Consider the following 16,259-nt stretch of genomic DNA (forward strand, 5'->3'; position numbering starts at 1 on the left):
CTAAAGCATCCTCTATTCCGAAGGGTTTCAATCTCCAGACTGAGGATGGTAATACATTCGATATCCGCCCTTCTTATATCAATCTGGTGGAGAGGAATATCTATAGAGGTGTGGCAGGTGAAGATCCGAGGAAGCATATGGAGACCTTTACCGATTATTGTTCTACTATCCCCGCCACTAAGGGGGTAACTCAGGACAAGATTAAGGAAGTTCTATTTCCTTTCTCTTTAGGGATTCAGCCAGTGGAGTGGTGACGACTTGGACCGCACAGTGCTTTGGGGTTCTGATTGGGAGTCTCTTGCTCTTGTTTTTTACAAGAGATATTTCCCTCCACAACGCACCAATTTGCTGAGGGCCAAGATTACTAGTTTCAGACAGGCTCCCGATGAAAGTTTCTATGAAGCATGGTCACGATTCAAGAAGTTGGTGAGGTCTATCCCTCACCATGGATTTGACCCATGGCTTCTAGCTAATCAGTTCTACAATGGGCTGTATGACGACCAGAGAGCCATACTTGATGCGGCATCTAGTGGAAGATTTCAGGAGAATACAGATGATGATAAGGGATGGTACCTTATTGAAGAGATGGCGAATCACAGTGCTGAATATGGTAACCCGAGGGATGGGATTAGGACAGTTCATGCAGTTGATAAGCAGGTTTTAGCTCAGCTGGAGACCATGAATGCTAGGTTCGACAAGTTGGAATTACAAGCTGCTGGGGAGCCTCAGACGGTCCATGTTCTTAATAGGGGAGAGACCGTTTCATGTGAGAGATGTGGGAGTAATGATGGCCACACTGATGTTGGCTGTCTTGTAGAGAAGGAACAAGTCCTTGCCTTTCAGTAATATAGGCAAGGAGGGGGTTCCTATTACAATAATCAAGGGGCAGTCCATCCCAATCTGAGGTGGACTAGTCCGAATGTGCTCAATCCTACTCCTCCTCCGCACCAGCAGCAACCTTATGTCCCTCCACACAAGAATCAACAAGGCTTTCAAAAGCCCCCTTCTTTTACTCCCCCTAACCATGGTGCATCATCTTCCGGTGGGGTGAGTGAAATTGGTGAGCTTAAGTCTATGTTGAAAGCCTTCACGAAGTAGTGACAATTGAGTGATCAACAGAAAGACGCGTCCATAAAGGCACTTGAAACTCAAGTTGCCCAATTAGCCACTAATCAGTCCACAAGAAAGCAGGGTCAATTACCGACTCAAAATGAGAAGAATCCACACGAGACGGTAAATTTCATCAATCTGAGAAGCGGTCGTTCATATGAGGGACCGGAAATGCAGAAATCAGACCCGAGGAGAGTCAGAATCGATGGTGAACGTGTTCGCGAAGAAAATGAGCTCACGGCAAAGAAAGTGCTCGATCGACGGTTTCGGTGGTCGATCGAGCAAATTTGGGGACGAAAGTGGTCGATCGAGTGAAAATACCACTCGATCGAGTGAACAGAAAGGCGGCGAATGGTCGATCGAGTAGTTTTTCTACTCGATCGAGTGATGAGCAAAATGGAGTTGCTCGATCGAGTGAAAAAACTACTCGATCGAGTGATATTGATGAAGATTCTACTCGATCGAATGGGTATATTGGTCGACCGAGTAGTTTTGATGACGGGAAGCTTATTCGAGAGCCTGCTAGTGCTCGTTTAAGCGATAAATCACCGGAAAGACCTCGTTCGAGAGGTAAGAAGCGTCCAAAATATACAGAACTTGCTCCGGAAGATACATTGGAAGAGAGAAACAAGGGACTCGAGATACGTATCACGGTTCCCTTCCCGAGGCGGCTGCAGAATACTAAGGCCAATCAACAATTCGGCAAATTTGTCGAACTTCTGAAAAGCTTGGAAGTCACTGTGCCGTTCACTGAGTTGCTGACAAAGGTACCCTTTTATCTTAAGTTTATGAAAGAAATTCTATCGCGTAAGAGGAGTATTAGTGATAGTGAGACCGTAGCTTTGACTGAGGTGGGGTCAGCCCTATTTCAAAATAAGTTACCTCCTAAGCAGTCAGACCCGGGTAGTTTTTCAATTCCGTGTCATATTGGTAACTATTTGATTGATAATGCGCTATGCGATTTAGGCGCTAGCGTAAGTGTCTTACCGCTGTCTCTGGCTAAGAGACTTGGTTTGACAAAGCTGAGTTGCACTAACATGACAGTTCAGATGGCCGACCGTAGTATATCACGCCACTAGGCATAGTAGAAGACGTACCTGTGAGGATCGGGAGGTTCTTTATTCCCGTTGATTTCATTGTCTTAGACATCCCCGAAGATGCACACACCCCTATTATTTTAGGGAGACCATTTTGTCCACTACCCGTGCAGTTATAGACGTCGGGGGAAAGACTTTGACCTTTCAGGTAGGGGACGATGAGCTGATTTTTCATCAGTCTAAGTCCCGGAGGGCTCCCATGCAAGCTCAGCCTTGCAATGTCCTCTCTTCTATTGACCCTATTATTGATACTCCAGATGAAAATTTGGAGTATTGTGCTGCAATTGTTACCCCTCCACCTCAGACTGAGGGCAAAAAGGAGGAAAGTTTGTCTGTTTTCTTTGCTGTAGGTACAGATGAAAGAAATAAAAGAGCTGTCAAGGGGAATGGTGCAATTACTGTCAATCAAATTGGAGATGATGACGCTACAGCCGGTGATAGAGGAGCAAGGATGAGGAATGTTCGCGCTTAGTGGATGTAAACTACCCCCTCCTACCGTTTCAAATGATAATTCATGCTCATGGAAGTTGAAGAGGACAGTCAATGTTGCTGAGGTGACGTCCTCCAGTCAGGAGCCCTTCAAGGGGCTACTGAATTGCATTGAGAATTAAACGGGGAAATGCCCCGTGTAACACTTTGTAATAGATAATTTTTTTAAAAATTTCCGTTGAATTTGTTTTATTGCTTTTAATTAGGACAATTAGTTTTAGATAGTTTTTAGCGTAGATTTAAGACTATAGACTGTTCTTATGCGTATTTGGTATTTTGGGAAAATTTTGCACGTGTTTTTATGCAGGTTTGGGGAAGTTTTTACGCATTCCAAGGAAGAAAAGACGAAATTCAAGAGCTTACGCGAGAAAAGTCCTCGATCGAGTACTTTTTGTACTCGATCAAGTGAAAAAAATGGTCGATCGAGCATTTCTTCCAGTCGATCGAGTAAAGCATAAAAGGGGACTTCTCGATCGAGTAGATTTTTACTCGATCGAGCAACTGGATCTTCAAAATTCTCGATCGAGTAGTTTAAAACCACTCGATCGAGTGAAATGCAATAGGACGCAGGGAGTTTTTGCCTTAAACTGTTATGTTTTGTTTCTAATTTCATTTTATCCCCTAATTTCGTCTAACCCCTCCATTTTTGCGATCTAAAACTCCCCCAAATCCCAATTTTTGATGCCTAATTACCAAATCCGCCTCCTGCAATGCATTGCTTGCTAATTAATCTGTCAAAGCCCCATAATTTCCCCTTTATTTGTTCTCATTTACACGGTCTTAAAGGCGGGTTAGGGTTTGCAATTTTTTCGAACAAAAATCGCCTTTTCTTGCTTGTTTACTTGAAGATTAGTTGTATTTGTAGGATCTTTGCCATCAAGTAAGTGATTTCTATAACCTCTTTGCGTTTTAATTTCGATTATTTCGAATTTTATGAGGTAAAAATTGAAATTAGGGTTCGAAATTTCTGTTTAGTCGAATTTTTCGACTTATTTTGTCATTTTAGCCACTGTTAGCCGCTTTCTTCTTATCATGTCCCCTGCCACTTGTTACGAGGATGAAGTCTAGTACTTTACCTTCTACCAGCTCCACTTCTAGCCCGTCTTTGAGTGAGACAGTGGCCCCTGCTGTTGCCACTGCCTCCGCCTTAGTCACTACTACAACCCAATGTTTCTAGTTTCAGCTGCAGGGACAGTTTTTGCTCCAGGTAGCTCAGTTCAGGCCGCCACTTCCTCTACGGTCACCACCACAGCTAGCACTGCTGCTAGTCCCTCTTTAGTGGTGACCACAGCAGCCACTACCTCTGCACCAGCCTCTACTTTTACACCTGTGGCGGACTCGCCAGCGATCCATGTTGCCTTGAGCGACCCCGTTCCTCACACCGTCATTGCACGGGCTTCGCTTTGAGTTCCAGAGGCCGAGGTCTTAGACGATCCCCGAGCTACGCCACTCCAAATCACCTCTACTTCGCTCCTAGCACTTCTACAAATTGCAGTGCTTCTTCTACTACAGCACGATCACGGTCCGAGGTGACACTTCCCTCGACCCTCACCCGTTACCCGCAGTACTTTTCGTTAACGCCTTACATCGTAAGAAATTTTATAACCTGCTTCGCTGTGTGCATGTACCTTCCCGATTTCTAGAGAAATCGGCACTTGAGAGACTCGGTATTTACGAGTCGGTTTGTGACTTACTATGGGGCACGGGGATAGCCGGGCTCATCACTATGAGCGGCCGTAACTTTTTACAGCTGAGCCTCGAGTTTCTCAGCTCTTTTACCTTCTCCCCTGGGGCACACGAGGATGGCCCCGATAGCTCTTCAGTGTCCTTCCGGTTGTTTAACCGGACCTTTCCGATGACACTAGGGGAGTTTTGTAGGTTACTTGACCTTTCCTCTACGGGCCTGACTGCTGCCCCGAGGAAGGTCTACCGTCAGCTTTGGCGGTGCTTGGCCCAGACCACTTTTAGGGAGCGAAAGCTCCATCAGGTCCACCTTCCCCCTGTCCGCTGTTTCCTTAGACTGATGGGGAGCACTATTTTCGGCCGAAAGGAGCCGAACAACATGACCAACACCGAGCTCTCCATCCTGGGCGGTTACCTAAACATTGACTGCGAGGGTCCTTTTACCCTCAACATAGCTTATTTGACAGCCCAGTACCTTCTGAGCCAGGGGAAGAAAGAGACGGGAACCATTGCCTGCGGTGGCATAGCCACCATTCTTGCCCGTCGCATTTTCCCCGTTTGGCCTCGTGACCTGCAGTACCTTGAGGGAGAGAGGCTACTGAGTCTGGACGCCATGCTTTCTCAGCATTGGCTGACCCGAGACTACCAGACTTGGAAGATTGACGGCTCCTTGTCTGTAGACTTACCTTGTGACACTCTCCCCCGTCTTGAGCCCCTTCCTACTGTTGCTAGGGGCGCCCGTCTACCACCACTACCTCACCTTCTCCTTCCACCTAGACCTACTCCTGCTGCACCCGCCGGCAAGAAGCGGTGTCTTGAAACCGGAGAGGGGTCTACACCTTCAGGGAGTGCCCAGCCTTCCACGGCTACTCCTGATCCGACCCCTACTCCCACTACCACTACCACTCCTACTCCTACCCCCACTCCCACTGACCAGACACAGACTGAGCCGGTCTTACCGGCTACTTTCGTACCACCTCCTCCCTTTGTGGCGCCCGCGTCATGGACCAAGGGGGCGCCGTTTACGGTTTGTTGCTTGAGATTGCACCGCGTCAGGCTCGTATGGAGAGGGACATGGCTCTTGCCTTGCATCCTCTGTACGAGTACCACTTGCGGCGACACCGTCCGATTCCAGAGGGTTGGCCACACCCTTCCTTCTTCCGGTTCCCAGCTGAGGGGTACCCGGAGTCTGCTGACGAGGAGGAGGACGAGGAGTCGGAGGTGGCAGTGGAGAGAGCTCGAGCTGAGGAGCAGAGGAGGAGAGAGACCCGGAGTTCAGGGTGGAGGAGATCCGTGACATCAGTGACGACGACGACGACGAGTAGCTACTGGTCTACTCACTTCCCCAGATTTCTGGCTGGTTTGCGGAAGTTCGTATTTTGTATGTATCTCTTACTCTTTTATTTTGTCTCCTTTATATTTATTGTTTTTTTTATTGATTGGTTGTTTATTCCCGTTCCCTTGTATATATCTGCTGGTGTATGCTGGAGGACAACGAGGGCGTTGTCCGTTTTGGTTTGGGGAGGGTATTGCATCCTTTTGAGTCTACATTTGCATTTATTTTGCATTCACGTTTATTTTTCAGCCTGCATTGTTGTTTATTTTCATAAAAAATCAAAAATCCAAAAAAAAATAGAAAATTTCAAAAAATTCAAAAAATATTCACGTTTATTTTTACATATAGGTTGAGTCGGAACGGTAGATTTCCGTGATGATAATGCACTATAACTTGTCTTTTTGCTTGAGCCCTGCACTTCTTTTGATAGTTATTAGCTTTGTCATACGCATAGTCTACGAGTTTCTGTTCAAATATAGCCGACTGTCTAGACTTGACCTGATAAATTGGCAAAATACTTGAAAAATTCTGAGTTTTAGAGCCCATAACTGGTGACATTCATGACCAGTTCATTAGGAATTGAGAGTAGTACTCCTTGCATAGCATGTTCATTATTTTTGCACTTTTATGACATTCAATTTCTTGTCAAATGCACATATTCGGGTTTGTGGTTGGTGTCACATGCAGGGAGGTGCTTGCAAATTTCCCTTTCTTTATGTTTTTCACCCATTTAGCTCCACATTAGCCAAATTTGCCTTTTTGACCCATCAGCTACATCCCAAACTAAGCCTGCCTAGTCAAGCTAGTTAGTATGTTCTTTTGTGGTATGATTTTCCGTTGCATTTTGGCCCGTATCTCTTGTTTGGAGTTGGTATAAGTATAGAGGAAGGAGGAAATGAAAGAGAAAAAAGAGAATTGAAAAAAAAGAAAAAAAAAAAGTGAAAGTGAAGAAAAAAAAAATGAAAAAAATGAAAAAATGAAAAAATGAAAGAAGAAGGTTGAATCACGTGAACAGGAAAAAGAAAGAAAGAAAGTTTGAAAAAAAAAGGCTGTTTGTTTCAGCTAGTTCGTTCAGACGGTGTTTACAAAAGGGAAGTTTGTGACCGCCCGACTCCTCCGCTTTATCCCATACTTTTTGAGGAGATTGTGTTTGAGTTTAGTGAGCTTTGTGCCAAATAAAGGGCACTTGTACTTAGTCTTTCAGTCAGTTGAGTTTTGGATGGTTTCATTATGGTCCTGTTAGGAACTAGCTTGACGCTTTTACCTCCACATTTCCATAACATGTTTTGCCTTTTCTCACCTGAACCTCACTATTCTCAAATTATTTATATGCCCTCGGATGTGACGGACATTATTGGTTGGAGTGTGTGCATTAGTACTTGAATTGTCTTTCATTTTTGTTGCATGCATGTTATGTAGGTCGCAGTTAGGTGAGTGACTGTCTTTTCTTCTCTCTTTTACATATAACATTCACCCTTTGCTTCATGAGAGAAGAGTGACCACGAGAGAGTCCGATTTTGTTGGTCTTGCAAGGTCGATAGGTTGGCTATATTTCTGAACAGCTTATAATTCGTTTGCGTATTGACTGCTTAGCTTTAACTGTTAGTTTTTGTTGCATTAAATTGGTTCAAGTAGACAAATTAAGCTATCTCTGAGTTATCATTTCCGTTCCACTAGTTTAGTTTTGAGTTTACTCGAGGACGAGTAAAGGTTCGGTTTGGGGAGATTTGATACGTGCATAATATATAATATTTTTAGCCTATTTCAGCACGTATTTCTATGCATTTTTATACTGTTTTTATAGTATTTTGCCCCGAATTGGCTACTTTGGTTCGTTTTGTCCAATTTTGTAGAAATGAACGCGAAAATAGTGGAATCGTACTCTTTTTCGTCCTTTTTGCATGCATTTAGAGGAGACGGGATTTTTCCAGAGTGAGATACTGCACTTGAAAGCGTCATGGCACGGATTACGAGGCATTTAGGCGCGGACTTGAGCTGAAATGAAGACCAAGAACTCGATCGAGCAGTTTAATCACTCGATCGAGTGATTTTTACGTCCCAGATTGGTCGATCGAGTGGTTTTCCACTCGATCCTTAGCCTGCAGAAAGACCGGTTACTCGATCGAGTAACTTTCTACTCGATCGAGTAGATTTGCGGAGGTGTTTGCTCGATCGAGTGGTTTAAATCCACTCGATCGAGTGGTTTCGCTGATTATGGGCTTTAAACAGCCCGTGTGTTGTTTAATTTCGCAAAACTTAAGTACTTTACTATTTAAACGTACGCTAACTAGGTTATGGGGATCGGATTTTTTATCTACTATTGAATTATCAAACTTTTACTGCGTACTTCATTCCTCTCTACTGTAACTTTATTTCGGGATTACTTTCGCTTGGATTTTGTGTTCTTTACGCCGGATTCGCATCGATTGTAATTCTTTCTCTTCTCTTATTAATAATTAATCTCTTGTTGCTTTAATTCTTCGTTTCGTTACATTTATTCTTCTGCCCTAATTTACTTTTATGCAATTTATTGTTTATTTCATTATGTTTACTGCTGGAATTTTATCTGCTGTTAGTTTAATTAGAGACATGAGTAGCTAAACCCCTTTCATGTTGGGATTAGGGGATCTACGGTAGGAAAATGACGATGTAGTAAATGAAACAGATGAAATAATTACGAGACTCTGTCACCATAGCAATTTAACTGTATTTATTCAACTTAGTTGAGTGCACACTTCTGAGTTAATCTTTAATCTCGCTAAAATTAATCCTAGATCGAAAGATTGGACTAAATAGGCCTGCTATGAACAGTAGACTACCCTGACGAGAATGAAAGTTAAGTTAGTGGTATTTTAGGATAGGAAGTGGATCAAAAGGACCTTTCAACATCCGTCTTACATTAATTCGTCTGAGTCATTTACAGCTGAGTCACTGGACTACCGTAGTGAACCCAAATCCTGAAATGTCCCTCTCTATCTGATAGTTTTATCCTTTTTCTCTGCTTTTATTGCGCTTACCCTTTATTCCTCTTTCCTTTAAATCTCGTAGTTTAGATAACAAATCAAACAACCCCCCCCCCCCATTTGTGACCAAATAGACGGACTTCTACAAATATCTTGCCTCCCTGCGGAGATCGACCTAACTTCCCTAGCTATATAGTTTGTTGAGTTAGTTTATTTTTGACAGGTATACGACAGACGTGTCAGCTAGTATCTAACCGGTTCGAAAAGATGTTGATAAAAGCCATCATATCAACATCGTGAGGAGCAAGGAGAAAATCCATTTGGCTCGTTGAGAAGCCAAGCATGGAGCGGAACTTCCCTTTATAGCACAAACGAGTCGGTGGAAAAACCTGAGTATGACTCGACCAACCTCCAATAGCACCTACCTCTTCGGCAAGAGGGCAGATTTCGCCTTTCGAGAAACGAAAACAAGATGTTTCGGGTCCCAAAATTGAACACAAGCATCAAGGAAAGCGGTTTGGACCTTCACTTGACGAATCACTAGCAATTAACCAACTCGCATAACATCAAGTTAGTACTTCTCGTTCGAGGATAAATCCCGACACCAATGAGACAACCTACCTTCAAAAATGTTCATGATTTTGTGGAAGAAAAAGGGAAATTTTTGTAAGGTTTTTGTGTTTCAGGTTGATGAAACAAGCAAGCAAAGTCGCTATATATGTAGAAAATAATAGTGGGTTTTTCAGAAAAAGGGAAGCCTGGTTCCCTCGCAATAGGGCTCGCTCCCCTTATAGCTATCCCTAAAAACTCGCACCTTGACTTGCCCTTTTCTAGTTGTGTTTTTCTCTTGACACACTACATTCCCTCGCCATAATTCACGCGCGACTTATGGCCTACCCAGAAAATTTTGTGTTTTCTCGCCCTCACATTCCCTTAGGTTTATGTTTTACGAAATCCGACACGGTGTCCAAGACTCGCCATTAAGCATACGAGTTTCCTTTTCTTTTTTAAAGGCGGGAAGGGTTAGTCTCCCGGATCCGCGATGGATCATCTCCAAGTCGAAAACTTTTCGCAACTTTTCACGAAATCCCGCATTTCGTAAGTCACTCCCGCAAAGTCGATTTTGAAAAATTCAAAATCAAATTTCTCCAGCACTTTTACACATCCAATTTCTTGGAGATTATTCCAAAAGACGGGTTGAGTTCAAAACGAATTTCGATCCAATTTTCTGCAAATTTCAAATCAATTTTCTATAAATTTAAATCGATTTCCACAAAATTAAAATTAATTTTCGAAAATTCCAAACGTGACATTTTGTTACGGAAATTCGAATCCGCAAAACAATTTCGAAATCAATTTTGACCAAATTTTCAAGTCTTGACAGTTGTTATTTCGACAGCATTTTGTCCGTTTTTACATGATTTACATGTGTATGTATGCTACGTGTGTATGCTACCTGTTGTATGTTTCATGCACTAACATTGCAGGTATGATTGCCAAGCGAGTGGGAAGTCATTCGTCGATAGCATTTTCCCGAATCACAACACAAAACTGAAACACAACACAAAAACGGGTACAAACCCACAAAAGCCGTATATACAAAAACGCCTCAAGCGAAATATATATATATATATATATATATATATATATATATATAGACACACACACACACACACACACACACACATGTAAATGGCAAAGTCCAAAATACAAGCAAAAAATAATGAAAACTAGTTTGCACCGTCTCGCGGACCAGTCTTAGGCTCACTAGGAGTTGCGGCCAAAGCAAACACGGTCTCGCACTCCGGTTTCCACTCAGGAGAGCTCTAAAGCGTCTCCTCCATCACGATCTCTGGCTCCGTCTGAGATGAGAAACCTCCGTTGCAGCCAGCTGAACCCTAAGTGAGGCAACCTCAGCCTCTCGTCATCGCAGCTCCTCCTCTCGGCGCCGTAACTCCTGGTCACAAGTGATGATCCCAAGCTCCTGCTCGTGGATCATCACCCTCGTCTCATCCAACTTAGCACGAACCCGGTCTAACTGTGCCGGATCGGCAGTACTCTACAAAATAAAGCATAGATCGTCAGACTCGAAACCATGACAACCAAACCAAAAAAAAACAAAATAAAAAAGACTACCAGCAAAAACAGTACCTGGACAAGCCGAGACTCCCTCGTAGCTAGGTCACCAGCAAGCACCCTCCAGCAGTTGGCCGTCTGCCACAAAGCTTGGTGGCTGCCGGTTGACACTTGCAAAACAAAATAAACCATCAACAAAATGCAAAAAGCAAAATCCAAGCGAGGGACGAGTTCAAAATGACGACTCAATCTCAGAACCGTTAATCTCCACTCGAGACCGAGGTCAGTCTCCTCAGGAGCAACAAGCTCTGGCAAACGCAGTTGCAACGCCTCACCACCCGACCCCGAGTAGGTAGTCTACGTCGGGGAGTCTGGAGGATGAATCCGCATGAGATCGTCAACACCCTACAAAAATACCGCATCAGGAAAAAGATACTTCACAAAAGTAAAATCCGAGTGTGAAGCAGTGACGTACCTCAATCGGGTACCACGCAAGCCTCGACAGGCGGAGGGTCTCGTACGATGCCTCCCTCAACAGTAACTCATCACCTCCACGACCGTGAAGGTGCTCCAAAGCCTCTTCAGGTGTCGACTCCTGGAACACCACTCTAGGAGGATCGACGGGAACCACAATAGTCTCAGAGAGACACTGGTGAGAGAGGCGCTCTCCAAGTACCACACTGGCTCTATCGCCGTCCCTAAGTAAAAACAACAGGAGCTGCGGGGCCTCAAGCGCTCTCCTACGGAGGCTGGTACCCCTTGTAGTCCGTCCAGGGCCTCGGAACAAACTGGATCGCAACAGAAATCGGTCAACTAATGACGTAAAAGGCAAAGGGACCGAGGGCTTCATAGATACCTAATCACCCTATTTATATCTCCTTTTCTCAAAACAAAAAGAATAGGAAACAAGACTCACATCACCCAACCGAAGGGCGTTCACTCGACGCCTGCAGTCCAAGTATGTTGACTTGGCCGTCTTCTTCCGAGCCACCACCCAACCTCTCACGGCCGGGTACGTCTTCGGCACACCAACCGCCGTCGGATGAAGTGTGGGTAAGTAGGAGTAAAGCCGGGCCTACATGAAACACTAACCAGCCACCGTTAACTTTCAACACAAAAAGCGAACCACAAAACAAACAGACATAAAATCCGCAAAAAAAAAAAAAAATAATAATAATAATTTTCCAAAAAAAAAAAAGTATCCATACCTAAAAAATGAGACCTGGACCAACCAGAGCAGGCTCACTCCCCTCGTCTATCGTCTCAGGATGAACTACAGCGTGCAGATAATGGGTAAACAAAGCCAAAGCCGACTTCACTTAGTCGTACTGACCTAGAGCATCCAAGTCAGTTAGCAAAGAGATGACCTTGGTCGACAAAGTAGGTGGTTCCCACGAAGTACCATAGCCACAACCTAGCCTCCTCGGTGTCAGCTTGAGCCTCCACGTCAGGTCTACCCTATGGCGCCGGAACTGCACCAGCTACTCTTTACCTGAAGTGATTCCTCACGTAGGAGCTCGCCATCGAAAAGGGAGTCACATCAGTCGGCAGAGGCAACACGTCACCGATCAACCTCTTGATCGCAGCAGAAGACACCCTCTCTGATGCCTCCGAAAACTCAACTGCCATCTCGCCAAAGGGGAAGACCCGACACAAGTGGCGAGTCCAGGATTTTGATTTCGGTGTAGCAAAATTTATACTTAAGGTAAAATGTATAGATAATTAGTGTGAAAGTAGTAAATTTTGGTGTAGCAAATCACAAAATTCTAACCGAATTTTTCGCCTTTGGTGTAGCGGCTGCGACACCGAAGGCCTTAGTGGCCTCGCCCTCGCCCGACACCACAGCAAAGTGCTCCAGAGTGATGCTGATCTTCCTGAACTACATATGGCAAGACGACATCATTTCCCAATAGCGATCGATCATCGCACGTATCATGGACAAATTCAATCGAATCTGGCACCCGTGGATCTCGCAAAGCATACACAACGGGCCCATCACTGATATCTCTATCAGCACCCTCAAGCCCTCTCGTAGGACCTCGTAAAACCCCAGGCAAGTGGAGTAACCTGAGAGCGTTCTCATACCAACAACCTCCTGAAATCAAAACAAGGACAAGGTCAGAACGCCTATTCAGGCTCAAACGGCAAAGACATAAAACTAAAAAAGAAAGCAGATATGACGAACTTACCAAGCCCTCGTGAGCACGGTAAGAGATGTGAGTGTAAAGACGTAACAGCAGTTGGCTACCGTTCCCCAACCAGAAGCCCACTCTGCAGCAGCCCTCAGTTTCAGGACTCGCAGGGTCGAAACCCGTTTGACAGCCCACTCCCTGACAAAGGCGTCGTTTGCCTCAGCCTCCACTCTCCACCTTTTCGCAACGCGTGACAGTACGGGATGACGAGGTCCTTTCTCAACAACACGAACCACTCCCTCTAGCTCCTGTCTAGAGCCAAGAGGTCCTCTCCTCCTAGTACTGACCCTCCTTCCAGAAGAACCAGCCACAGACTCCTCCCGAGTCCCTCCGGCACCACCAGCCTCCACAACTGAGTCTTCACAACCCTCCACCTGAGTCTTCACAACCCTCTCAATGACCTCCTCAACAGCCACCTCCGGCCCGCAACTCGAGGAACCTACCGGCCCAGTCTGGGCTAAAGACTCCAAGGTCCTCACGATTTCCTTCTCCTCTTCCTCCTCCTCCTCCTCTCCTCCCGAGTCCCCGACTCAGGACCAGTGATCCTTGATGCCCAGAACATAAACCTAAAAGCAAGCAAAAGCCAACCGTCAGCCGGAATTTCGGCATTATAACGGCACAAAATAGACAAAACCCAAACACATAAAAAAAAAAGAAAAAAAATAACCTGCAACAACAAAATAACCTGCAAACACAAAACAACAAGGGCAATCCCACCCGATTCCATTTCAATAAACAAATACAAACTAGCACAAGAAAGCCTCCGACTTGCCATTTTCAAGCAAAATGCAAGTCAAAATCCAACAAAAATAACCCCCCAACTTACACATAGCCCACAAAAATGCTCCTCCTAGCAAAACACTCAGCAAAACCCAAGAAAGGCAAAAAAAAAAAAAAAAAAACCTAACGCAAATTCAGACGCATAAAGGCCAAGGATTCAAACTACGACCATAACAAAGCGATGCGATCCAGTCGGGTTCTAATGTGACCTCAACTATCATTAGAGGGTATGTCAAAGCTAGACGGCTCAGTTCCAGCCCAAACAAGTGCTTATTTCGTCAGTACAAGACCATCTGAAAATAGTAAAATGCGAAATATAATTTATGTTAATGTGATGAAAGGAGTGGTAGGTACTCCATACTAATATTCATTCAATCTTCGTATTAAATTTAGAAAATAGACAATTAATATGGAATAAATCATAATAATAATAATAATGGATTTTTTTTTTTGGAATGGAGGTGACAAAGTAAGGCTTGTCACATACATCACGTTTTAGGCGTTCCTAGTAGTTTTCAAGCCCAATCCCCCGTTACCAAATTATGTTCAATTAGAATGCTTTAGGCACAAATAATAAGTAGAAGGGCATTTTTAGGGGAAAAAATAGTGGCTTTTCGTAGCCATCGACCTCATTAACAAAACAACCGGCTAACTATTTCAATCAAGGGTCCTATTACTCATTTGCAATAAAAGTGTAGTCAAAGTGTAACGGCAGAAAAAAAAAGCTACTGATAAAATTTGTTGCAAATTAAGTTTAATTGCTCCTGTTATCAATTTGAGTGTGTATTTCAAAAAATCATACATACCAAGAATATTTAATACTTAAATTGTTAATATTAATATTTTCATTAATTGTTTTTGGGTATAATAAAAGTGGAGTCAAAGTGTAACGACAGAAAAAAAAAAAAAAAGATACAGGTAAAATTTGTTGGAAACTTAGTTTAATTGCTCACGTTATCAATTTGAGTGTCCATTTCAAAAAATCATACATACCCAAGAACACTTAATACTTAAATTGTTAATATTAATATCCTTATTAATTGTTATTCGGTATAATAAAAGTGAAGCCAAAGTGTAACGGCAGAAAAAAAAAGATACAACTAATATTTATTGGAAACTTAGTTTAATTGCTCATGTTATCAATTTGAGTGTGTCTTTCAAAAAATCATACATAGCCAAGAACACTTAACACTTCTATTGTTAATATTAATATCCTTATTAATTATTTTTGTGTGTAATAAAAGTGCAGTCAAAGTGTAAAGACAGGAAAAAAAAGATACGGATAAAATTTGTTGGAAACTTAGTTTAATTACTCACGTTATCAACTTAAGTGTGTATTTCAAAAAATCATACACACCTAAGAACACTTAAATTGTTATTAATAATATCTTTATCGATTGTTTTTGGATATAATAAAAGTGTAATCATAGTGTAACACCAGAAAAAAAAAAAAAAAAAGATACAAATAAAATTTGTTGGAAACTTACTTTAATTGCTCATGTTATTAATTTGAGCGTGTCTTTCGAAAAATTATACATACCCAAGAACACTTAACATTTATATTGTTAATATTTAAATATCCTTATTAATTGTTTTTTGGTATATCAAAAGTGCAGTCAAAGTGTCACGACATAAAAAAAAATACCGATTAAATTTGTTGGATACTTAGTTTAATTGCACACGTTATCAATTTGTGTGTTTATTTAAAAATATCATACATACCCAAGAACACTTAATACTTAAATTGTTAATATTAAAATCTTTATTAATTGTTATTGGGTATTATAAAAGTGAAGTCAAAGTGTAACGACAGAAAAAAAAAATTAAAGATACAGCTAATATTTGTTGGGAATTTAGTTTAATTGCTCATGTTATCAATTTGAGTGTCTTTCAAAAAAATCATACATAACCAAGAACAATTAACACTTATATTGTTAATATTAATATCCTTATTAATTATTTTGGGTGTAGTAAAAGTGCAGTTAAAGTGTAACGGCAGGAGAAAAAAAGATACCGATAAAATTTGTTGAAAACTTAGTTTAATTACTCACAATATCAATTTAAATGTGTATTTCAAAAAATCATACACACCTAAGAACACTTAATACTTAAATTGTTATTAATAATATCGTTATTAATTGTTTTTGGATATAATAAAAGTGTAACGACAGAAAAAAAAATATACAAATAAAATTTGTTGGAAACTTAGTTTAATTGCTCACGTTATCAATTTGAGTGTGTCTTTCAAAAAATCATACATACCCAAGAACACTTAACATTTAGGCCTCGTTTGGTTGCCCGCGGGAATACAACTCCATAGGAATATCGAATTCATGGGAATTAAGCTCCAGCATGAAATTCACGTGAATTTAGCAAATCCGTTTGGTTGCCTACGTAGGACTTCAATTAACACAGGAGTTTAGAACTACCTAGGGGGGACTAGGTAATTCAACTCCTCCATTATGGGGAAGTTGGAAAATCATGTGATTTTCAAACTCCTACATTTTGCCAAAAAAAAAAAGAGTAACCAAAC

At 42.4% G+C, this 16,259-nt stretch overlaps 1 non-coding gene across 1 annotated transcript; it reads right to left on the reverse strand.

Moving 5' to 3' along the window:
- Positions 1 to 345: 345 nt before the first annotated feature.
- LOC141635670 (small nucleolar RNA R71) lies at positions 346 to 452 on the reverse strand. The gene has a single exon (XR_012540340.1). It is a non-coding gene; the product is annotated as a small nucleolar RNA R71 (small nucleolar RNA).
- Between the last annotated feature and the right edge of the window lie 15,807 nt (positions 453 to 16,259).

Source organism: Silene latifolia, chromosome Y, assembly GCF_048544455.1.
Source record: "Silene latifolia isolate original U9 population chromosome Y, ASM4854445v1, whole genome shotgun sequence".
Taxonomy (NCBI): Eukaryota; Viridiplantae; Streptophyta; class Magnoliopsida; order Caryophyllales; family Caryophyllaceae; genus Silene; species Silene latifolia.